The 19,631-nt window shown below is 38.7% G+C and overlaps 1 long non-coding RNA gene across 1 annotated transcript in view; it reads right to left on the bottom strand.

The window, feature by feature from the left end:
* Nucleotides 1–4,273: 4,273 nt before the first annotated feature.
* LOC103677635 overlaps nt 4,274–19,631 on the bottom strand; it is a 62,424-nt gene continuing 47,066 nt past the window's right edge. Inside the window, exons 2-4 of the long non-coding RNA XR_572482.1 lie at nt 11,122–11,232; nt 8,725–8,844; nt 4,274–4,672 (exon numbers count right to left, since the gene is read on the bottom strand). This is a non-coding gene — a long non-coding RNA (uncharacterized LOC103677635). The remainder of the gene's footprint in view (nt 4,673–8,724; nt 8,845–11,121; nt 11,233–19,631) is intronic.

Consider the following 19,631-nt stretch of genomic DNA (forward strand, 5'->3'; position numbering starts at 1 on the left):
TTAATTTTTTGTGGGTGATGTGTGTGTGCAATGAATATTAAAAAATGGTAATTTTATAAATTGCTTTTTTTCAGATAGGGGTACGAATAGAAGACACAGAAGGGATCGTTGTCCTAATGTCTTCTGTGTGTGTCGGATCAGTGTTAGTTGCCCTATTGAACATGTTAACAAAACAGAATCTCTTTTCTCTAATCGAGATGATCATACAAGATATAATGCTTTTCTTTTCCTGCGATACTGACGATTAAAGTCCGCTATCAAAACTGGGAACAATTTTCAACACCTTTCCCTATGTTATGATTGTTTAGTTTAGGAGAAATTGCCTGAAGAGTCCGTTTTGATTGTTTCTATATAAACAGCTGCTCTCTACGTTGTTGAACAAATGCCCGGATGTGTTTTGTATACTCTAAACACACACACACAATCATATTTGATCCTTGTAACAACTCAGGGAGGTAGATATCACAAGTTCCATTATTTCTACAAATAAGGAAGTCCAAGCTCAGACTGGCCCAAGGTCACATAACTGTAAAAGGAAGACCTATGGTTTGAACACAGGTCTTCTGTTTCAAATAGCCAGCTGACTCCCACATACCCTTCGTAGGACAGAAGATAATAAATCATGTCTGGGAATGACGTGAGGGTGTATTTTTTTCTCTTGATATCAGCAGGTTCCTTTTAGTCTCTGGATTCAGAAGAAAACGACCTACCTGATCTGTTTTCTTTTGTTATTTTTAAGGAGAGTCTACATCCCCGCGCCTTCTGGTCCCTATTCTTCTCTTGATTGGCTGGATTGTGGGCTGTATCGTAATGGTTTACGTCGTCTTCTCTTAGAAAGGTGAACTTTTCAATAATTGAATATGTTTATTCAGAAAGGCCATACATTACTCCAGAAATAATCTCTTCTGTTTTACTAATGGAATATTTTATCATGCAGGCAAGAAGACTTCAGAGCGACAGCACTGAGAAGAATGAAGAAAAGCATGAACATGACAGATTATTAAACGTTTCTCATGTAAATAACTGCAATGTTTGACATCACTTCATAAACTTGGATTTGTAAACTGGTATTTTGGTGTGCATAAGAATCTCTTCCAGAACTTTTAAAGATTCCATCTACAAATAACAACTATAAGAAACCTGGGGGTAGGAAAAAGTTCCAAACTGTGACTAAAAATGCGTAACCAATAGGGAGAAGTTCGGTAAATTAAATTACATTAAATTTTTTTTAGGCTATTCCTCTTCCTCCCCAAAAAAACAGTAGAAAAAAAAAATGAGCTAGAGATAAGAAGAGATAGTTCACAGAAAACAAGAGGTAAATATAAACTTGCCCTTCACCTCTTGCTCATAATAAAAAAACTGTAACTAAAGCTGTGCTGGAGAACCATTGCTCACCTCTCAGCTGGGAAAAAAAAAAGATGTTTGATAATATGTATGTTGGTAAGGCTGTGGGGAATAAAGCATGCTCAGATACTGTCTTTAGAAATTAAAAATGGTGCAGCATTTTTAGGGGTGTTTGACAGTCAGTATCTCTCAGAATTAAATATGTATTTAACTTCTGACCCAGCTTTCTCTCTTCTAAGATTATTGCAATTTCCACAGATACACACTGGTAAAAGTGCAAAATGGCACATGCACAGGCCTATTCATTAAGGCGTAATGTATTATAGCAAAAGCCTGGAAACAAGCCAAGAGCCCATTAACAGAGACTGACGGAATAAGCTGAGTTCCCCCTACATAACGTGCTACTTGGGCCGCTGTGAAAAGGAATGAAGGGGTCTCTATATACTGATGTGATGTCATCTCCAGGTCAGAGTGTTGTGTGAAAAAAGCCAGGTACAGAACGATGCATGCTGCCTTTGTGTAAAATGGAGGGACTAGATCAATACGCGCTTTCTAATTTCAAGGGCGCCATATTCTTTTCCCCAGCACTTTACCACAGAAGGTAATGTTTTTAAGCAGCAACAGGAATGAGTTTTTCTATAGTAAGTATTTTATTTCCATGTTTTCACATCCAACCTGGATCGTTTTCTCAGAGAACAAAGAAAGCTTAGTGCAGTAAAGAGAACAAAAGTTTTGGAAGTCAGATGGTTTTATCCTAACTTGGGAGTCCTTTGAATAGTTAATTAATCTCTCTAACCTTAGTTTTCCCAACTATAAAAGAGGGATAATAATATCCTCATGGGATTGTTGTGAGGACTGCTGTGTTTTCTGAAGCTGCCCGATCTGAATCGATGGAGTCATTTGTTAAAAATATGGATTCTTTAAGCTCCTTCTCTAAGAGCTCATTTCGGTAGTTCTGGAGAAAGCCTATAAAAAAATCAATTCTCCAGGTAATTTTTATTATCACGTAATTTTGGAAAACACACTTATAACATATGTGTGTATGTAGGCATTACTCCCTGATATCTATAGACACTGATCCATGATAGCTTATATTGGTAAGTTCCAACCACTTTTGTGTTGATTGCTACAGCAAAAAATTAGCACTTTATTATGTAATATTAAATCATATTTTTAAGTTACATGAATTATAATGATACATAATATTATTTGTCCACTAATATTTTATATGAATTTTATTTTCTGTATTAAATTTAAGCCCTTTATGGGTGAATCCATTTCTTATCTTTCTGACTTATAGACTATAGTTCAAAATAGACAACTAATATATATGCATCAAATGGGTAATTATTTCCCCCTACAATATTCATGAATACACAGTGTTGATGTTCTAACTTTGAACTTTAAAGATGTTGTTGAGGGGCGCCTGGGTGCCTCAGCCGTCAAGTGTCTGCCTTCAGCTCAGGTCATGTTCCCAGGGTCCTGGAATCGAGTCCCGCATCGGGCTCCCTGTTCCGTGGGAAGCCTGATTCTCCCTCTCACACTCCCCTTGCTTGTGTTCCCTCTCTTGCTGTCTCTCTCTGTCAAATAAATAAATAAAATCTTTAAAAAAAAAATAAAGATGTTGTTGAAGCAATTTAAGCTGGATTGGAATTCTCGAAGAAGTGACTAGTGACCTATAATAGGTTCAAGCGGGTGATTGCGTATAAATTTTACAAGGCATGGAATCTTATATGTGTTTGAATTTCCCAAGTCTTCGGTTTACAGTCTATCAAAGTACAGATATTTACTCAAATACAGTAATTATTTGAGAAGAAGAGCATAATGAGTTAAGTGCTCCTTAACATTGCTGATGGCGTGAATGCTAAGCGTTACATCATCGCCACTCCCATACTCTATGCCTCCCCCCACCCCGCCCCCCGCCCCCTGGCCCCAAGACCTATACTGATGTCAAAGCTGAGAAATATTGCTTTTCCAATACCTGTTAGGAAATAAAATAGAAAAACCTTTAAAGAAAGCTGTTTATTACACTCTGTGTCTGGGAAAAGTGATAAATTCCATTGAGTTTTAAAATGTCTAAGAAAACTCCTCATGACCTACCAAGCCTGGTAGAGGGGAGAATATTCCAAGAATAAATCCTGGAAGAGAGATCCCTGTGCACAGATAGAACAGTTTTCAAGTAATATTCATCTATCGATCTTGTAATAAAATAAACCTCAATCTCTTTTTTTTCCTGAGGAAATTATTTCCTAGTTTTATTATTTATTATATTTATTTCTTGTTTGTTTTATTTACTATCCTTCATTTTTGCCAGTTACAGTGTCTCAGACATCTCCTTCCCCTTTTTCTTTCTTTTCTCTTCTTTATTGGACAAGCAGAGCAGGTCCACTTAAAACATAAATATACATTAGCCTAAGATTCCTTTAGTGGAAAGAAAAGAACACCAAAAGCAGAAGAATAATATTTTGAGTTGGTAATTTCCCAGAGAATGAGATGGATGAATGTTTTACTTTTATTCCATTCTTTGAAAGTGATTTCTTGTTTTGCAAAGTGAGATGGGTAAGCAATTTCTTATAAATCATCTGAACGAGTCATGAGTGGGTACAGAGTGATGGCTTTTTGGGAAGGACAGAAATATTCCAGGGCTTCCGAGTCTGGCCATTATCTGAGATTTAAGGCCATTTTCAGTAATTTCCTTGGGCTGGGCATACATGCCCTTATAAATTCAAAATCCCAAATGACACAAATATATATCTGATAAAGTTATTTTTAGAGCTTATGCCTATGAATGTGAAAGGAAATAGGATATTGATTAGAATCTTGATGCCGAATGAAACAGGGTCATGGAGAAATTGTTTTGAGTTATAGGTTACCTGCTCTGCAAAATTGATCCAGAAGTGGAAAGTAAATGGAAACAGGCTTTTAAGCGGTTTGCATATTGATACGTTCAAAGCCTCCAACTGGCGCCTTCTTTGTTTTCTCCCATCTCTACCGTGAGAAGGTATCCTCAGGATAGGATGCGTTCGGATTTAGAAAATGCAATCCTCGGTCTAACACACGTGGTGATCTCGTCAGGATGTTACAGACATTGGGCAGAGTCTTTGTCTTACTAACGCTAGAAACTTGCTTTGGAGCCTGGTGACAATAGACGGAGAGATTGCTTTGGAGTCAGACAGAGTACGATCCCCTCCTCAAGCATCTGGCCCGATTCATCCAATTTTGTTTTTCCCTTTGCTTTCTGCTCTTGTCTTTTCATTTAATACTCTCTCTCCTTCTCTTCCTACTTTCCTGCTGTATGTAATCAGCACTTCTTTGCGGTCTCAGTGGCCTGTGTGGAGGAATGAGATCACCTTACCATCAGTAATTCCAACTTCTTTGGCTCTTGCACCCTCCCGGTGAGGAAGTGAGGAGGGTCTCACGTGGGCTGAAACATATGTCTGCTGCTCTAGCCACCACTTCTCCTCTGCAGGACCCAGCAGTTTCTCGCAGGCAGTATGGGCTTCCCATCTCCCCCATCTCTCCCATGGCAGCCCTCACTGGACCTGAATGTGCTGGTCTGTGGGCAAGTTGCCATGTGTGGAGTTCTAAAGCAGTGCTGCCTATGTCACAACATGTCTCAGGGCTTAATTAAATAGTTCTTTTAGTTTTTATTTTCAGCCTATCCTCACGCTCCCTAGGACCCAGGCATAGACCCAGGGCAGGGCCAGACAGACTCAGGTGGCACCTGCCATCCTGAATTCACAATCACTGTGTCGAGTTCCTCGAGCCTGACTTCTCCTTCAACAGCGAGGAGTTTGCCCAGGGGTCCCCTCAGGGTTATGCAAGCAGGCTCTAGTTCCTTTGTCACATCAGAATGCCAAGCGTGCTGAGAGCCGTTTGGATCTCACTGCCACTCTATCAACATCTCTGGATCCTCAGAGTCTTCTGACACAAATAAGTAGGGTCAGTGATCATTTAAAACAAAACACTGGTCTCAACCCACCAAAATGATTTTAAAACCAGTGGATTTGATCAACAGTTTGAAGAGAACTACTTTAGAATTCAGTGTTTTGAGACATTACCATCTTGGTAAGGGTTTATCTGACCACCCATACCTCCAAACACACACACACACACACAAGCAAATAGGGTTCTTTTTTCTTCCCAAGTGAGACCTTTTCCCCTTTGGATCCCCCACTGGTAAGTGGTAAGCTCTCTTTTTAAAATTGATGTATAATTGTCATATAATATTATATTAGGTTCGGGTGTATAACATAGTGATTCAACATTTCTATTGATTACAAAATGTTCACCATGATAAGTGTAATAAATTCTTTCAACGTAGGATGTATGACAATGTAGGATTCACTAGACAGGACAGGAGGATGTCTAACGGATGTATATCAAGAAAATAAATGAATAAATGAAGAATGCCTACATGTTACCTTTAACCAAACAGCCTCATGAGACATATCTCTTAGCACGGTGTCTAGCACTTTCTACATGCTCAGCTAATGTAAGAGATTATTTTGTCACTATTAATAGCACAATTTTCCTCATTACATCTTACCTACGTTCTTATTTATTCCACTCAACAACTCCGTGAAGTAGAAATTATCATCAGTTCCATGCTGAAGATGAGCAAACTGGAGTACAGAGATGTTGAGACTCATTCATGATTATATAGCTAGCGACCACTACAACCAAAACTTGAACCCATATCTTCTGATTTCAAATTACAAATTATTTTCAGCTATTTGTATGATCACCAAATTACAAGATCCTTTTTGAACTATAAGATACACCAAATTTCAGGGTAAGGAAATCTCCAACCTGCATTTGAATTGACAACTACATTCGTTTCTTCTAGGCAACAGTTTGTTTTCATGCCTCTTGGTCTCCACATTTAGGTCCCATGGCCCGACATCTGTCATCTGCTTCAGTTTTCTATTAGCGCAGCCCCTTTCTATGTAATGTTGTCAAGTTCTTAGATTTCTGTTGTCAGTCCCTTGACATAAAGGGATCTTTGTACCATAGAACTTAAGGTCCTTAACCAGATATATCTGAGCTGCCTACTTTTCATTTCTAGCTCTAAGCCAACTTTGCACATTCTGTTCTGGAAAAGAGCTACTCTTGGCCCCGGCGTACTCCACCCCCTTTCCCAACACCTAAATTTATATAACTGCCTCCTTCTAGACTTTAAATTTTGGTTCAATGTGAGCCTCTCCAAGAAGCAAAGGGACAGGGAATTTTCAAGCTTTCTCTATAACTGCAGAGGAGAGAGTGAGTTGAGGGTTTTCATGTTATACCACTGTAACAACAATCACACAGGTGCTTGCAAATCCAGCTGTAATCCCTGGATGTCAAGGGTGTTTAGATGCTTGCATAGTTCTAATAACAGTAACGCATGAAGAAGACTATCATTAAAAGAGACGTCTGTGATAAATGACCTCTTCTCCCTGAAAACCTCATACAATACAGAAGAAAGTAAAAAGCTCAGATTCCTTTTACCTATTTTCAGGGCTGCTCACTTCCTCAGAGGGAACCACTATCAGCAATTTAGCGGATATCAATCCAAAATCATTTCAATGTGTTTACAAAATAGTTTACAGGATATGGTTGTAAAAGTGCTTTCTTATACATTATTTCACTTGATTCTCATGAAAGGCAGGTGTATCCAGATGTGTGAAATGGGCTTTATGAAGGCAAATTTGCTCAAAGTCTCACAGCTGGTCACCAGCTCAAGCAGAACTTGACCCAGGGCTGTTGTATAGTCTTTCTGCTGTAACAGATGCCAACTCCCAATGTGTGTATTTAAGACTGACAGAAATGGAGAGAGCATTGGCCTCCTACAGTAAATAACTTGGTCTTATTTATGGTGTGACATGTATTGCTTATATTGCTTATATTTTTCTATCCCATTAGCCTATGTCTTCATGTAGTTAAAGCACTGAACAGCTGGGCTTGTTGTGAGATGCTCAAAAGTCTCCCCATCTCCCCCTTCTTCTTCGCTAAGGCTGAAGCTGATGTATTCATTTCCCTACCAGCCTTGATAGTGGTGGACAGTGAAGATGATGTGGGAGCTCGGAAAGTCCGATTGTCTGGTTGTCTGGTGCATGAATCTAGAATGTGAGGATTTTAAAAATTTCAAGTTTAGAGACTTCACTTCACAATCCTGGGACTTACGTATGATGCAGAACACCCACAAAAGTAATCCTTTATGCACCCAAAAATAATAAAATACCTAGGAATAAACTAAAGGGATGAAGGAAGTGGACTCTGAAACAATGATGAAAGAGATGGGTGCAGCCGCTCTGGAAAACAGTGTGGCGTTTCCTCAAAAAATAAAACTAACAGATGATCCAGCAATCACACTACTGGATATTTACGCAAAGAGTACAAAAACTCTAATTCAGAGGGATACATGCACCTGTGTGTTTACTGCAACATTATAATATCGAAGATATGGAAGTAGCCTGTGTCCATTAATAGATGAATGGTTGAAGAAGAGATTGTATATGTATATAGAATGTAATATTATTCAGCCATAAAAAACCATGAAATCTTGCCATTTGCAATGACGTGGATGGAACTAGAGAGTATTATGCTAAGCAAAATAAGTCAGAGAAAGACAAATACCATATGATTTCACTCATGTGGAATTTAAGAAACAAAACAAATGAGCAAAAGGAAAAAGAGATAAACCAATAAACAGACTCTTAACTATAGAGAACAAACAGATGGTTGCCAGAGGGGAGCGGGGAGAGGGATGGGTGAAATAGGTGAAGGGAATTAAGGAGAGCACTTGCTGTGATGAGCACAGGGTGGTCATGGAAGTGCTGAATCACTACACTGCACACCTGAAACTAATATAACTCTGTTAATTATGCAGAATTAAAATTTTAAAAAACTTAATAAAAAAGTAATCCTTTAGAAGACTTTTAAAAAAATCTACATCTACATAAATTCAATTTAGAGGAAGGACAAAAAATAAATCAGTGGCATTTTAGTGATGACTCCCATCCAGGAATCCAAGGAGGTTTAAAGACAATAGCAGCAGCAACAGCTCATTGCTCTTACTAACTTATCTACAGATGGTGACAAGGAAAACTTCTGAAAAGAAAAGTGGTGGGGTGTGTAAGCATGTCAGGTAAGAGAAGCCAAGTAGGGTCCAAGCAGAGAGTGAGGTTTTGTGATGCATTATCTTGAAGAAAGCAGACCAAGGTCAAGTGTAGGACAGAGCATAGTGTTACATTTTCAAACCATATCTGACTTCTCTTTGATGTCATGTTAAGAAATTTAGCTACCAAGAAGCATTGGAAATTCATTGCCTGAAATCATTTTGCCTAACAGCTATCAACAAGAATTTTCTTCTTTTAGGAGAAGTCTCTGATTACTCACCTTAGTGTAAGAAAACAGTGAAGGGAAAGTCCAACTCAATACTCAGCCCTGGAAAGACTGTTGGAATTCCTTTGCCCTTGAGATCGATGCTGCACGCATTGGTGACTACCTGTAGAAGGACTTGAAGAACGACAAAAACTTAAAGGCTCAGTAATCACCAATCATGTTGCAGTTAAGCAGACTAATTTCTTTCTTTTTTTTAAAGATTTTATTTATTTGACAGAGAAAGACAGCCAACGAGAGAGAGGGAACACAAGCAGGGGGAGTGAGAGAGGAAGAAGCAGGCTCCTAATGGAGGAGCCAGATGTGGGGCTCGATCCCAGAACGCCGGGATCACGCCCTGAGCCGAAGGCAGACGCTTAACGACTGTGCCACCCCGGCGCCCCAAATTAGACCAATTTCTGACAAGACTACTTGATATGTTGTGCTTTTTAAATTTTTTTATTTATATGTCTGACCCATCCATTGTTTGATAAAAGATCACAACAGAGATTTGATTTATTTTCTAGCAGATTGATTAAGATTTTTTTTAACAACCAGACCAAAGACCTGTGTGGTATGAGTCATCTTTGCAAATAAATCTCCAAAACTACGCTGTCCTTCGGTGTTGTGGAGATAGAGATTGGCTTCTTTCAAGTCAAGGTACTCTCTATTTATAAAGCCCACTCCCTCAAACTAGCTTTCCAACTTGTCTTCTTACATCCTTCCCAATCTTATTTATTGCTTTCCAGTAATTATTCAGTACTATCATTATTGTTCCCACTAAGTTCTATCTGAAGGAATTGTAACCATTTAGTAGAAAGTAAAGTCCATGTGGATATAGGCGTGTGTGTAACCTGAAAAATAAATTTGATAAAGAAGTTTCCTTCCTCTTAAAACTATTTCAAATCTCTGGGTATTTCTTACTCCAGTAATTCTCAAAATTTGGTCTCTGGACAAGTAGCATCACCTGGAAACCTGTTAGAAACGCACATACTTGAACTCCAGGACTATTCAGTCAGAAACGTTGGGGATGGGGCCCAGCCACGGTGTTTTGACAGGTCCTCTAGGTGATTCTGACACACACCTGCTCATGCTGGGAACTCTGTCTCCAGCCATCTCTCTAACTTCTCCTAAAACATCATCTCAGCATGGGCGTGGATCAGTAACAACCTGACAGTCTTTTTCTTGAGATCCATGAATTTCTTTGTAAAGGTTACAGGGGCACCTGGCTGGCTCAGGTGGTAGAGCATGTGACTTTCTTTCAATCTCAGGGTCATGAGTTTAAGCCTCACGTTGGGCATGGAGACTTCTTTAAAACAGTAAGTAAAGGTTATAGAACAGTCTTTGCTCTCTTTCTGGATCCAGCTCTAGTTTACTTGTGGTGAACATTACGTTGGTCCATTCATTGATAATTCAGGGGTCAGAAACTCACATGCTTTTGGGGACAGCAAGGTAGCATAGGTGCAGACACAAAACCGATGCAAAATAGAGAATAGTGACAACTGTGTGAACAAATGGAGCATTCACTCCTGCTTACATCATTGAAATTCATATTTAAAAGAATAGTATCTGGTAAAACAGACAATGTTGTAGTCAGTAAGACTTAAATCTATTTTAAGTATGTTGTGAAGAAAAGATTTATAAATAGTGGCTTTCATTCCAATTACCAGTGGAATTACATATATTTAGATCTATATGAACCCCAGAGTAAATAAGAAAATAAACATGTATAGTACAGTAAGATTCTTTGCTTTGTGTCAGACTTCAGGAAATCAAAGTAGGGTCTACAACTAGGTTTAAGGACTTGTGCAGACTTGGAGATCTTTTTACAATAACTCGATTTTATTTGCTCATCTGATTTCACTTAGCATTAAGTTAAGAAATATATGCAAGAGCAAATTCAAGACAGCTGCCACTTGGGAAAAAAAGCATGGAGAGGCAGAGAAACTAACATAAAATCTACTTTTTTGATCTAAGATCACTACTATACAGGACTCTCAGGCTTTTGGATAAAAAGTTACTGTAAGTAAAGCGAGTGTTACTGATTTCCTTTCATCTAATGAAGGTTTAGAAACGGAAATGACATTTCTGGTTCTTTCCCCTTCCAAGAGGAGACATTAGTTTTCTAGTTAGCATATACTTCACCTCAAAACTTGAAAAATAGATATTTATTTTGTTTTAGCATAATGAACATGTTTGTTTTGTTAGGCTTCTGGAAACTATACTATAAAATGAAATAAAATTTCAATATAGGCTTTCTTTTATTGTCTTCCTCCAAACAAGATCATCTCTGTGTTTTAAAACTCATGTTTATGTTCCTTTTTTAAAAACTCATGTTTATGTTTTCTCACGACAGTGAAATTCTTTATATGCTGGCATTTCAAATAGGAAGTAGATAAAGTTCTGGAAGTTTACCTAAGAAATTGGCCATTGTAGAGCTGAAATCCGAATCATTCATTTCTGAAGCATGTCTTCCTTCTGCTGTTTCCCCCTTTCAGCTAAAGCATGGGCCATAAACTGGAACGCCTGCCAGGACCAGGTGAAGGAAAGAGTCAGGTGGACCCTATGCTGATCTGGAAACAAACGTCCCGTCGGAAGCGCAAAGCTGCCGCTCAGCTGGAACAGGTTTTTGGCACGTAAGAAAGAAATTACCAGATCTTCCCATTTTTTTCGTGAGAAGCTAAAAATATTGACTTTTAAAATGTGAAATCTCTGTATTTAAGATACTATTTATTAGTTTTGGGTCAGACACAACGCTCTGTGGTTATGTCCTTAGAGCCAGCCCTTAATCACTCCTTTCCCTGGTGGCTACAAAGACGGTGGGTGCAGGATGGGGCCTTTCTCTGAAGTATTGGTCCATGACACAGAGTTCCCAGAGACATCTTGTTTTCTGGAGTTCTGGAGTCTAGATGCCCACTGGCAAATGGCTCTTGCACAGAAGACCTGGCTGGTGTGGTATCCCTTGCAGAGACTGAACTCTTACAGTTTTAAATCTTCAATACATTTTCATATGGGCATTAGAAAAGTGACCAACTATCCCAGTTTGGGTATCTGTGGAATGGGAGAAAATATTGGCAAACCATTTACCTGATTAAGGGTTGATATTCAGAATATATAGGGAACTCCCATAACTCTAGCAAAGAACCCAAATAACCCAATTTTTAAAAGGGCAAAGGAACTAAATAGACATTTCTCCAAAGAAGATATGCAAATGCCCAAGAGGAATATGGAAAGTGCTCAACATCACTAATCATCAGGGAAATGCAAATCAAAACCACCATAAGATATCACCTTACATCTGTTAGGATGACTTTTATTTTAAAAAGAAAGAAAAAGATAAGTGTTGGCAAGGATGTAGAGAAATAGGAACCCTTGTATGCTATTAATGGAAATATAAACTAGCACAGCTACTATAGAAAACGGTATGGAGCTCCCTCAAAAACTTAGAAATAGAACAACCATATGATCCGGCAATCCCACTTGTGGGTATATATCCAAAGGAAATGAAATCACTATCTCCAAGGTGTATCTGCACTCCCATGGCTATTACCACAATAGCCAAGACATAGAAGTAACATCTATATCCAAGGACAGATGAATGGATAAAGGAGATGTGGTATACACATACAATGGAGTACTCTTCAGTCTTAAAAAAGAAGGAAATCCGGCCACTCATGACAGCATGGGTGAACTGAAGGATATTATGTTGAGAGAAATAAATCAGGCATAGGACAAATGCTACATATAACACTTAGAAGAGAAATCTAACATAAACAAACTCAGAAGCAGAGAGTAGGATGATTGTTGCCAGGGAGGAAGGAAGGGGAAACAGGGAGGTATTAATTAGTCAAAGGATACAAAGTTTCAGTTATGAAAGATGAACAAGTCTTAGAGATATACTGTACCAAATAGGTGCTCAGTTAACAAAACTGTATTGTATATTTAAAAATTTGCTAAGAGGGTAGATCTTATGTTAAATGTTTTAATCACCCAATAATAATAATAAATAAAGAGGGCAAAAGAAGTGATGGATATGTTTATGCTATAGATTATGGTAAAGGTTTTATGGACGTGTACTTATCACCAAACTCATCAAATTGCTATGTTAAATATACATAGCTTTTTGTATGTCAACCATACCTCAATCAAGTCATTTAAAAATCATTGGAATTGAGTTAAAATTATTAGTAATAAGCAACTGATAAAAATCATAGAATATTAACTTGAATTACATGGAGTTGAAATGTTCACCTATTTTGACCTACAAAAATTTTTAATGTGGTAATATATCACAAAAATGGTAATTTAATATGGTAATATATCATGAATTTTGAAAACAATTATTAAACCTAAATCATAAAGCTTTATTTAATATACATACATTGACTTGAACAGAAAGAATTTATATGAAAGCTTCTAGGGATTCTGATACCATTTGGAGATTCATCCATACTCTAGGGATCTGGATGTGTCAGGTTAAATTCAATTTAACAGCCATTTATTGTACCTCCACCAAGTGCCAAATACTGTTCTAGATGCTTGGGATATATCAATGGATAAAATATCTTCTTTTACTTTAGGATTCCTACTGTCATGGAAGGCCATTTACATTGTGATAGGGAGAAACGGACTGGATTTTATGGGCTTTTCTACTAGTATCTCTCTTCTGCTTCAGGATCCAATCCAGGACACCACATTGAAACCAGCTGTCATGTCTCCTTAGTCTTCTCCAATCTGTGCTTTGTCTTTCGTGATATTACCACTTTTGAGGAGGAATGTTTAGGTATTTTGTAGACTTTGTCTCAATTTGAGTTTATCAATTTTCCTGTAACTGTGCTAAGATTCTAGATTTGGGAGATGACCATCACAGAGATGATGGGCCTTTCTTGTTTTATCGTACCAGGGGGTACGTGATCTCAACATGCCTTATTACCTGTGATGTGACTGTGATCACTTGGTCAAGGGGGGTATCTTCCAGGTTTCTTAGAAGTGAGTCACTAGGTCTAGCCTACACTTAAGGGGTGGGAATTAAGCTTCCCCTCCTAGAGGGAGAAATTTTAAAGAATTTGTGGACACATGATAAAATCACTATAGTAATTAATAAATATTTGGGGGGAGGTACTTTGAGGCTATGCAAATATTCTATTTTTTTTAAGCTTAGCATTAATCAGTGAATTTTGCCTGCAGAAATTATTGCTGTGGCGTTTTAATGGTGATTTTCTGTTTCCCTCATTCCTTCTGCATTTATTAATTGGAATTTTTGTGAGGAGGACTTGTCTCTTCTCACCAATGTATTTATATATTTTATTATGTATTTATAATATAATACAAGTCTTTCAGTCTTACTCCTGTTTGAAGTATCCTCATTTTCTACAGTGCTTCCTTACTTTCTGGTGCTATAAATTGCCCCAAATTTATCTTGCATTTTCGCTATCTCAGTCCTAGGATCAGCCATTTCCCCAAGGAGCCCTGCTACCTCATTTTGGAGAATGATATTTAGAAACCAGGATCTGGGCACTAGATGGACCCATTACTACTGGAATGCCACTGCTTCTTGACCCTCCTTGCAGGCAGTTAGGAAATAATTGTATATTACTAACCTAAGTTTCCTATGCTGTTGTAATAAATTATTGCAAAGTTAGTGACTTGAACAACACCAATTCATCTTACAGTTCTGGAGGTCAGAAGTCTAAAATCAATTTCAGTAGGCTAAAATCAAGATGTCGGCAGGCTCATGTTGCTTCTGGAGGCTATGGGAGAGAATTTGTTCCCTCTCCTTTGCCATCTTCTACAGGCTTCCTGCATTCCTTGGCTCACGGCCCTTTCTTCCATCTTCAAAGTCAGCCTCATAGCATTCTCAAATCCACATTGCATCACTGTGACACTCTACGTTTGTTGTCACATCTCCTCCTCTGATTCTTTTAAGGACTGTTGTGATTGCACTGGACCCACCCAGGTAATTCAAGGTTACTCCCCCCATCTCAGGCTTCTAAATGTAACACATCTGCGAAGTCCCTTTCGCCATGGAGAGTAACATATTCACAGGTTCCAGGGATCAGGATGGGGGTATCTTTGCAGAGGGGTCATTCTTCTACCTACTATTTCACATATGAACAGCTACTAGATTTATGTATGTATTTACCTGTCTGTATATATACTAAAATAAACATGAGTTCTACTGATCTCTGAGTCTATTTTGATAATAGAACCAACTTGATTTCCAGTTAGCTTGGATGTGAGGTCTGAAAGAAAGAGAGGAGTCCAGGATGACTTAAACTTTTGACCTGAGCAGTGGGAAGAACAAAGCTGCTATCAACTCTGAAAAGGAAGGCTATGGGCAGAGCAGCTTTTTCAGGAAAGAGCAAGAGTTTAGTTTTGTGGAATGGTGAGTTTTAGATTTTATTAAAAATGCAAGTGGAGGTTTGGACATAAGATTTAGAATTTTGGAGGAAGGTTTGAGCTGGAGATACAAATTTTGGAGCAATCAGCATATAGATTGCATTTCATGCATAGATGAGATCACCAAAGAAGTGAGAGTAGATAGAGAAAAGGACTGAGCCCTGGTATTTTCCAACAGTAAACGATTGTAAAGAAGACTAAAATGAAGGAAAGGGTAAGTTTAAAAAGGTAGATTTTAGCTGCCTTGGTAATAGGATAAACCAGAATAGCTCTGACTTGGAAAGATGGTTTTATGATGGATATGTAATTTTAAAATGGATACTGAACACCAGTAGGAAGAACACTGGGTATTAAAAAATATAGCGATATCATCTTAAAATTATTACATCAAATAAAATATTTTTCTCAATCTCAATGGAAACCACTACTTCTGAACTTGCCTCTTACGGAAGAAAACTGAGTGAAAACGTCTCCAAACTTGTATTCATTATTTATCCAAATAGCTAAACGCTGGTTCTACTGAGATTTATTCTAATCCATTAGCACCAAAAGCATGAGTTATTGCGGAAGCACTAGACTTTGACCTGGTCTTAGCATCACACATCATCTCCCCGTTTTGTTCAACTATCTGGGTTGCACGCAGTCTTAGAAGAACTAAAATACGAGGCAGCCAGTTCCTCAATTTATTAGACCTACAAAGCAATCAAAGTTGATTTCGGCTATTATATGAGGCAGGTAGTTAGGGAGAAACCACTCTTCAAAAACAATTGCTTCCAGTTCTAGAAATTCTTTGAAACTCAGCACATTTTCTACAGAACAGTAGAGATATTAGTCCTTATTAACGATCTTATTATCCTCTAATTCTCACAGTGCCAATTATGTGTATGGAAACACACACACAACAGTATTAAGGATGAGATTACAACAAGTAATCCTTTCCACTTCAGTCTAAAAATATCCATTCCTGGATGGAGATCAGCAAAGTCAAAAGAATTGCTGATTACAAAGTGAGTCCTAACATCAGTCCATTGATTGGAGATGCAAATGTAATTTCCTCTTAAATTACCTGTGGGTTGCAATTTAGGGGTATTAGATTATGACAATTGCGTGAGTTTATGGAGGCACTTTTCTATTTAGTTTAGCAGCTATCTCAAGAGGCATGGACTATGGAGAATCAACATAAATACAGATTGCTAACAGATGAAGCTTGGGCAGAATCTTGCCTCGACTGGCGTTTAAGGCTCCTAAAATTACTAATTCAGATACTGGTTGCTGGGTATATTTTAAGCCCAAGGCAATGTCAAATGCCTTCCAAGCATTGGTGAGTTTGGGGTGTGTGTATGCATGCATGTGTGCGTGTGTGCGTGCGTGCACACGCGCGTGAGTGTGAAATATGCTCATCCTAAGAGAACTCAGATGACTCCTTAATACTGGCTGGTGTATACATGATTCTACTAGAAATTATTTCTGCCACGAGGGATGAAACGAATAGTGTCGGTGAGCCTAACAGAAGTGCTGCATTTGGCAACAGTGAGTGCTGCCTCTCCAGGTTTTTTTTTTCCCCTTGAGCCAGAAGATTATACAAACACTTAAAAATATAAGACTTTTCATACCCTCCGACAACCTAATACTTCCAGTTCACAACAGTGAAATGACAATGCCACAGGAATGATGAGGAGGTTTTAAAATGAAGCTTTCTATTGGGTGTTAAGCTGCCTCTCCTTTTGTTTAATTTAAAAACGAAGATTCGGGGCGCCTGGGTGGCACAGCGGTTAAGCGTCTGCCTTTGGCTCAGGGCGTGATCCTGGCGTTATGGGATTGAGCCCCACATCAGGTTCCTCCGCTATGAGCCTGCTTCTTCCTCTCCCACTCCCCCTGCTTGTGTTCCCTCTCTCGCTGGCTGTCTCTATCTGTGTCAAATAAATAAATAAAATCTTAAAAAAAAAATAAAATAAAATAAATAAAAACGAAGATTCATGGCTCAAGCTAAATGTACTCTTAATGATACATTCATAAGGTCTACAGACGGAGATTTGTTGTGTGGGATACTCACTTTTTGTTTTATACCAAAAAATGTCTATAAGTAAATGCTGAAAACAAATGCTCTTCAAATAAGTTTGCATAGAGGTCACCTTGGGATTTCACTGTTACTTTAATGAGCTGTGGTTGAGGGAGTGAAACTCTGGTGGTGGTGGGGGGGTGGTTATTTAGTCACCTATTTTTATTTGTTGCCTATGTGTCTAGCTTGAATTAACTAGAATAAAAAAATGAACTAGTAGACAAAATAGAATAATTACAGATCCAAACGAGGCTCTTATGCAGAATTTTCATGATTTAGTTTCACGGATGTTAGTAATTGTTGCATGGCAAAAGAAAAAAAAGCTTCATGGTCATATACGCTTGGGAAAAGTGAGCTTAGTAAAGTGGAATAGATTTCTTTACTGAAAGACTACTCAGAATTTTTTATATGATAATGTACATTTTGAATCTCTATGAAAGGGATATATAAAGTATACATCTTTACATACATAGATATAGATATATGTGCATGTTTTTAATATATACTTTTTATAGATTAAATATATATATACATACAAATTAATATATGCAATACACAGAAATACATACATTTTATATATAGTATATATTATATATAATATAGTATGCTTTTTAAAAAAAATAGCCCCTGAAGAAAGTTGTGTACCCCACACCTGGCACGTAGTTGAATCATTAGCTGGCTGATTTTATTTGAGTCGTTTAACCTCTCTGGACCTTATTTTCTTCTCTGTTAAATTAAGAGAGTGAACTAGATGACCTTTCAGGTCTTTTGAAGCTCTAGGAACTAAGTTTCCATTTTATGGAAAGATATCATTAACCTTGTAGATGTCAACCGCAAAATGTATCCTAAATATCATTAGCCTTTCTTAATGATACTTCATGGATCTACAAACCACGTATTTATCTAAACTCTTCTTTAAGCTGTGAATCAGCATTTTAAAATAACAAATGCTTACTGAGCTGACTTCTTTCACTACTTGGCTCAAAACAGTTCAAATACTTAACTGGTATTTCCTAGTTCTTATTTCCAGCGATTAGGGTAAGCCTGTGTCTAGGAGTCCACACTGTTTTCGGCTATGGCTTCACCACAAAGCAGCTCTCTTCTGAATTCCAACACCTGAGGCCCCGGGGGCCTTCCCTTTGTTAACTCGAAATCAGTTCTCTTGGCTCCCTGGAGCACTCATTAGCACACACAGAGGCATTTCCCAAAGTAGACTAATATCCTTGGTGGGTGAGTCCAAATAATTTGCCTTCCCAGGAATATCTGGTTCTAAGGTACAGACCAAAGTCATTCTCTGTGGGGTGCAAGGATAGGATGGAATCTGGATTCATGTAGGTTTAGGCAGTGTGGACCACTATCTCCCTGTTTGGACACCATAGCAGTACTGTAGAGAGCAATATGGAGTCTCTCATGTCAAGCAAGAGCCTGTGTCAAGTGAAAGGTACTGCAGCTATGAGATCTCCCCCGGCTGACACCCCAGAACAGATAACAAGCAGAACCAGAGGAGGTGTGCGGGGACCCAAGACCTATTAAATCCCTTCAAAAAGGGAAGGATTTTTACAGCAAACTGTCAGACTCTTCAGATATGACGCCTCTCTGACCACTTGAAATAGGCAGCTGCCATCCAAGGTTCTGCCTGATTGATCTCCGAACAGAACCGAGATCTGCCACTACCTGAATGCAATATGTTGCAGGAATTCTCCGCCTTTAGTGCCCGGGGTTCTTGGTCACATCGCTTGGAAGAACGAAGAGGTGGACCAGATGAAGAGTGGTGGGCAGCAAAGCAAAGTTTATTGAGCAATAGTATAATGCTCCCGGGGGTGGGGGGCCCGAGAGGGTTGCCCCTGGAATTTCTAAGTTTAGGGGGTTTTACGAGCTCTTTTGCGGAACTATCTTAAGCAATCAGGGTGTGCTGCGTTGTGCCAATCAGAGCTTTGGTCATGTATCAGTCTACCTATTAGGTTAATGTCAATGCGCTGATGGCTTTTTTTTGCTGACATCTGGCGGCTTAGGTCTTAACTGCCCCTTGCTTGTGATATTGACAAATGCTTGGTGGTTAATTGCCTTATTTTAGGTTGTTTTGCAGAAGTCATTTCTGCAAAAGCTGCAGAGGATAATGCTAGTGCGGTTCTGTCTAAGCTCAAAACAGGATGTCAGTGCTGTTTTGTCTTGGCTGTCCTGACTCCATATTTCCTCGTTGGGGACCCTGGCTGCGACTACCTAACCGTCCAGCTAACTCCTAACAATGAGCTGTAAGAGCCCAGTACTGACCAGGACCAGACCGAGGCCTTATCTCAACTGCACGCCCACAGACTGACTTCACATTTGGTTTGTTAACTTTCTACACCCTTCTGTTATCTTGTTTGCTGTGTGGTTTGTCTTCTGTCCTGCTCCGTGTGCTGTGGGAGAAGCCAAGTTCGATCACATGGTGAAATATCATTGGGTTGGGAATCCCGAACCTGCTTTA

The sequence above is a fragment of the Ursus maritimus genome, unplaced genomic scaffold (genome assembly GCF_017311325.1).
Source record: "Ursus maritimus isolate PB19 unplaced genomic scaffold, ASM1731132v1 scaffold_20, whole genome shotgun sequence".
NCBI lineage: Eukaryota > Metazoa > Chordata > Mammalia > Carnivora > Ursidae > Ursus > Ursus maritimus.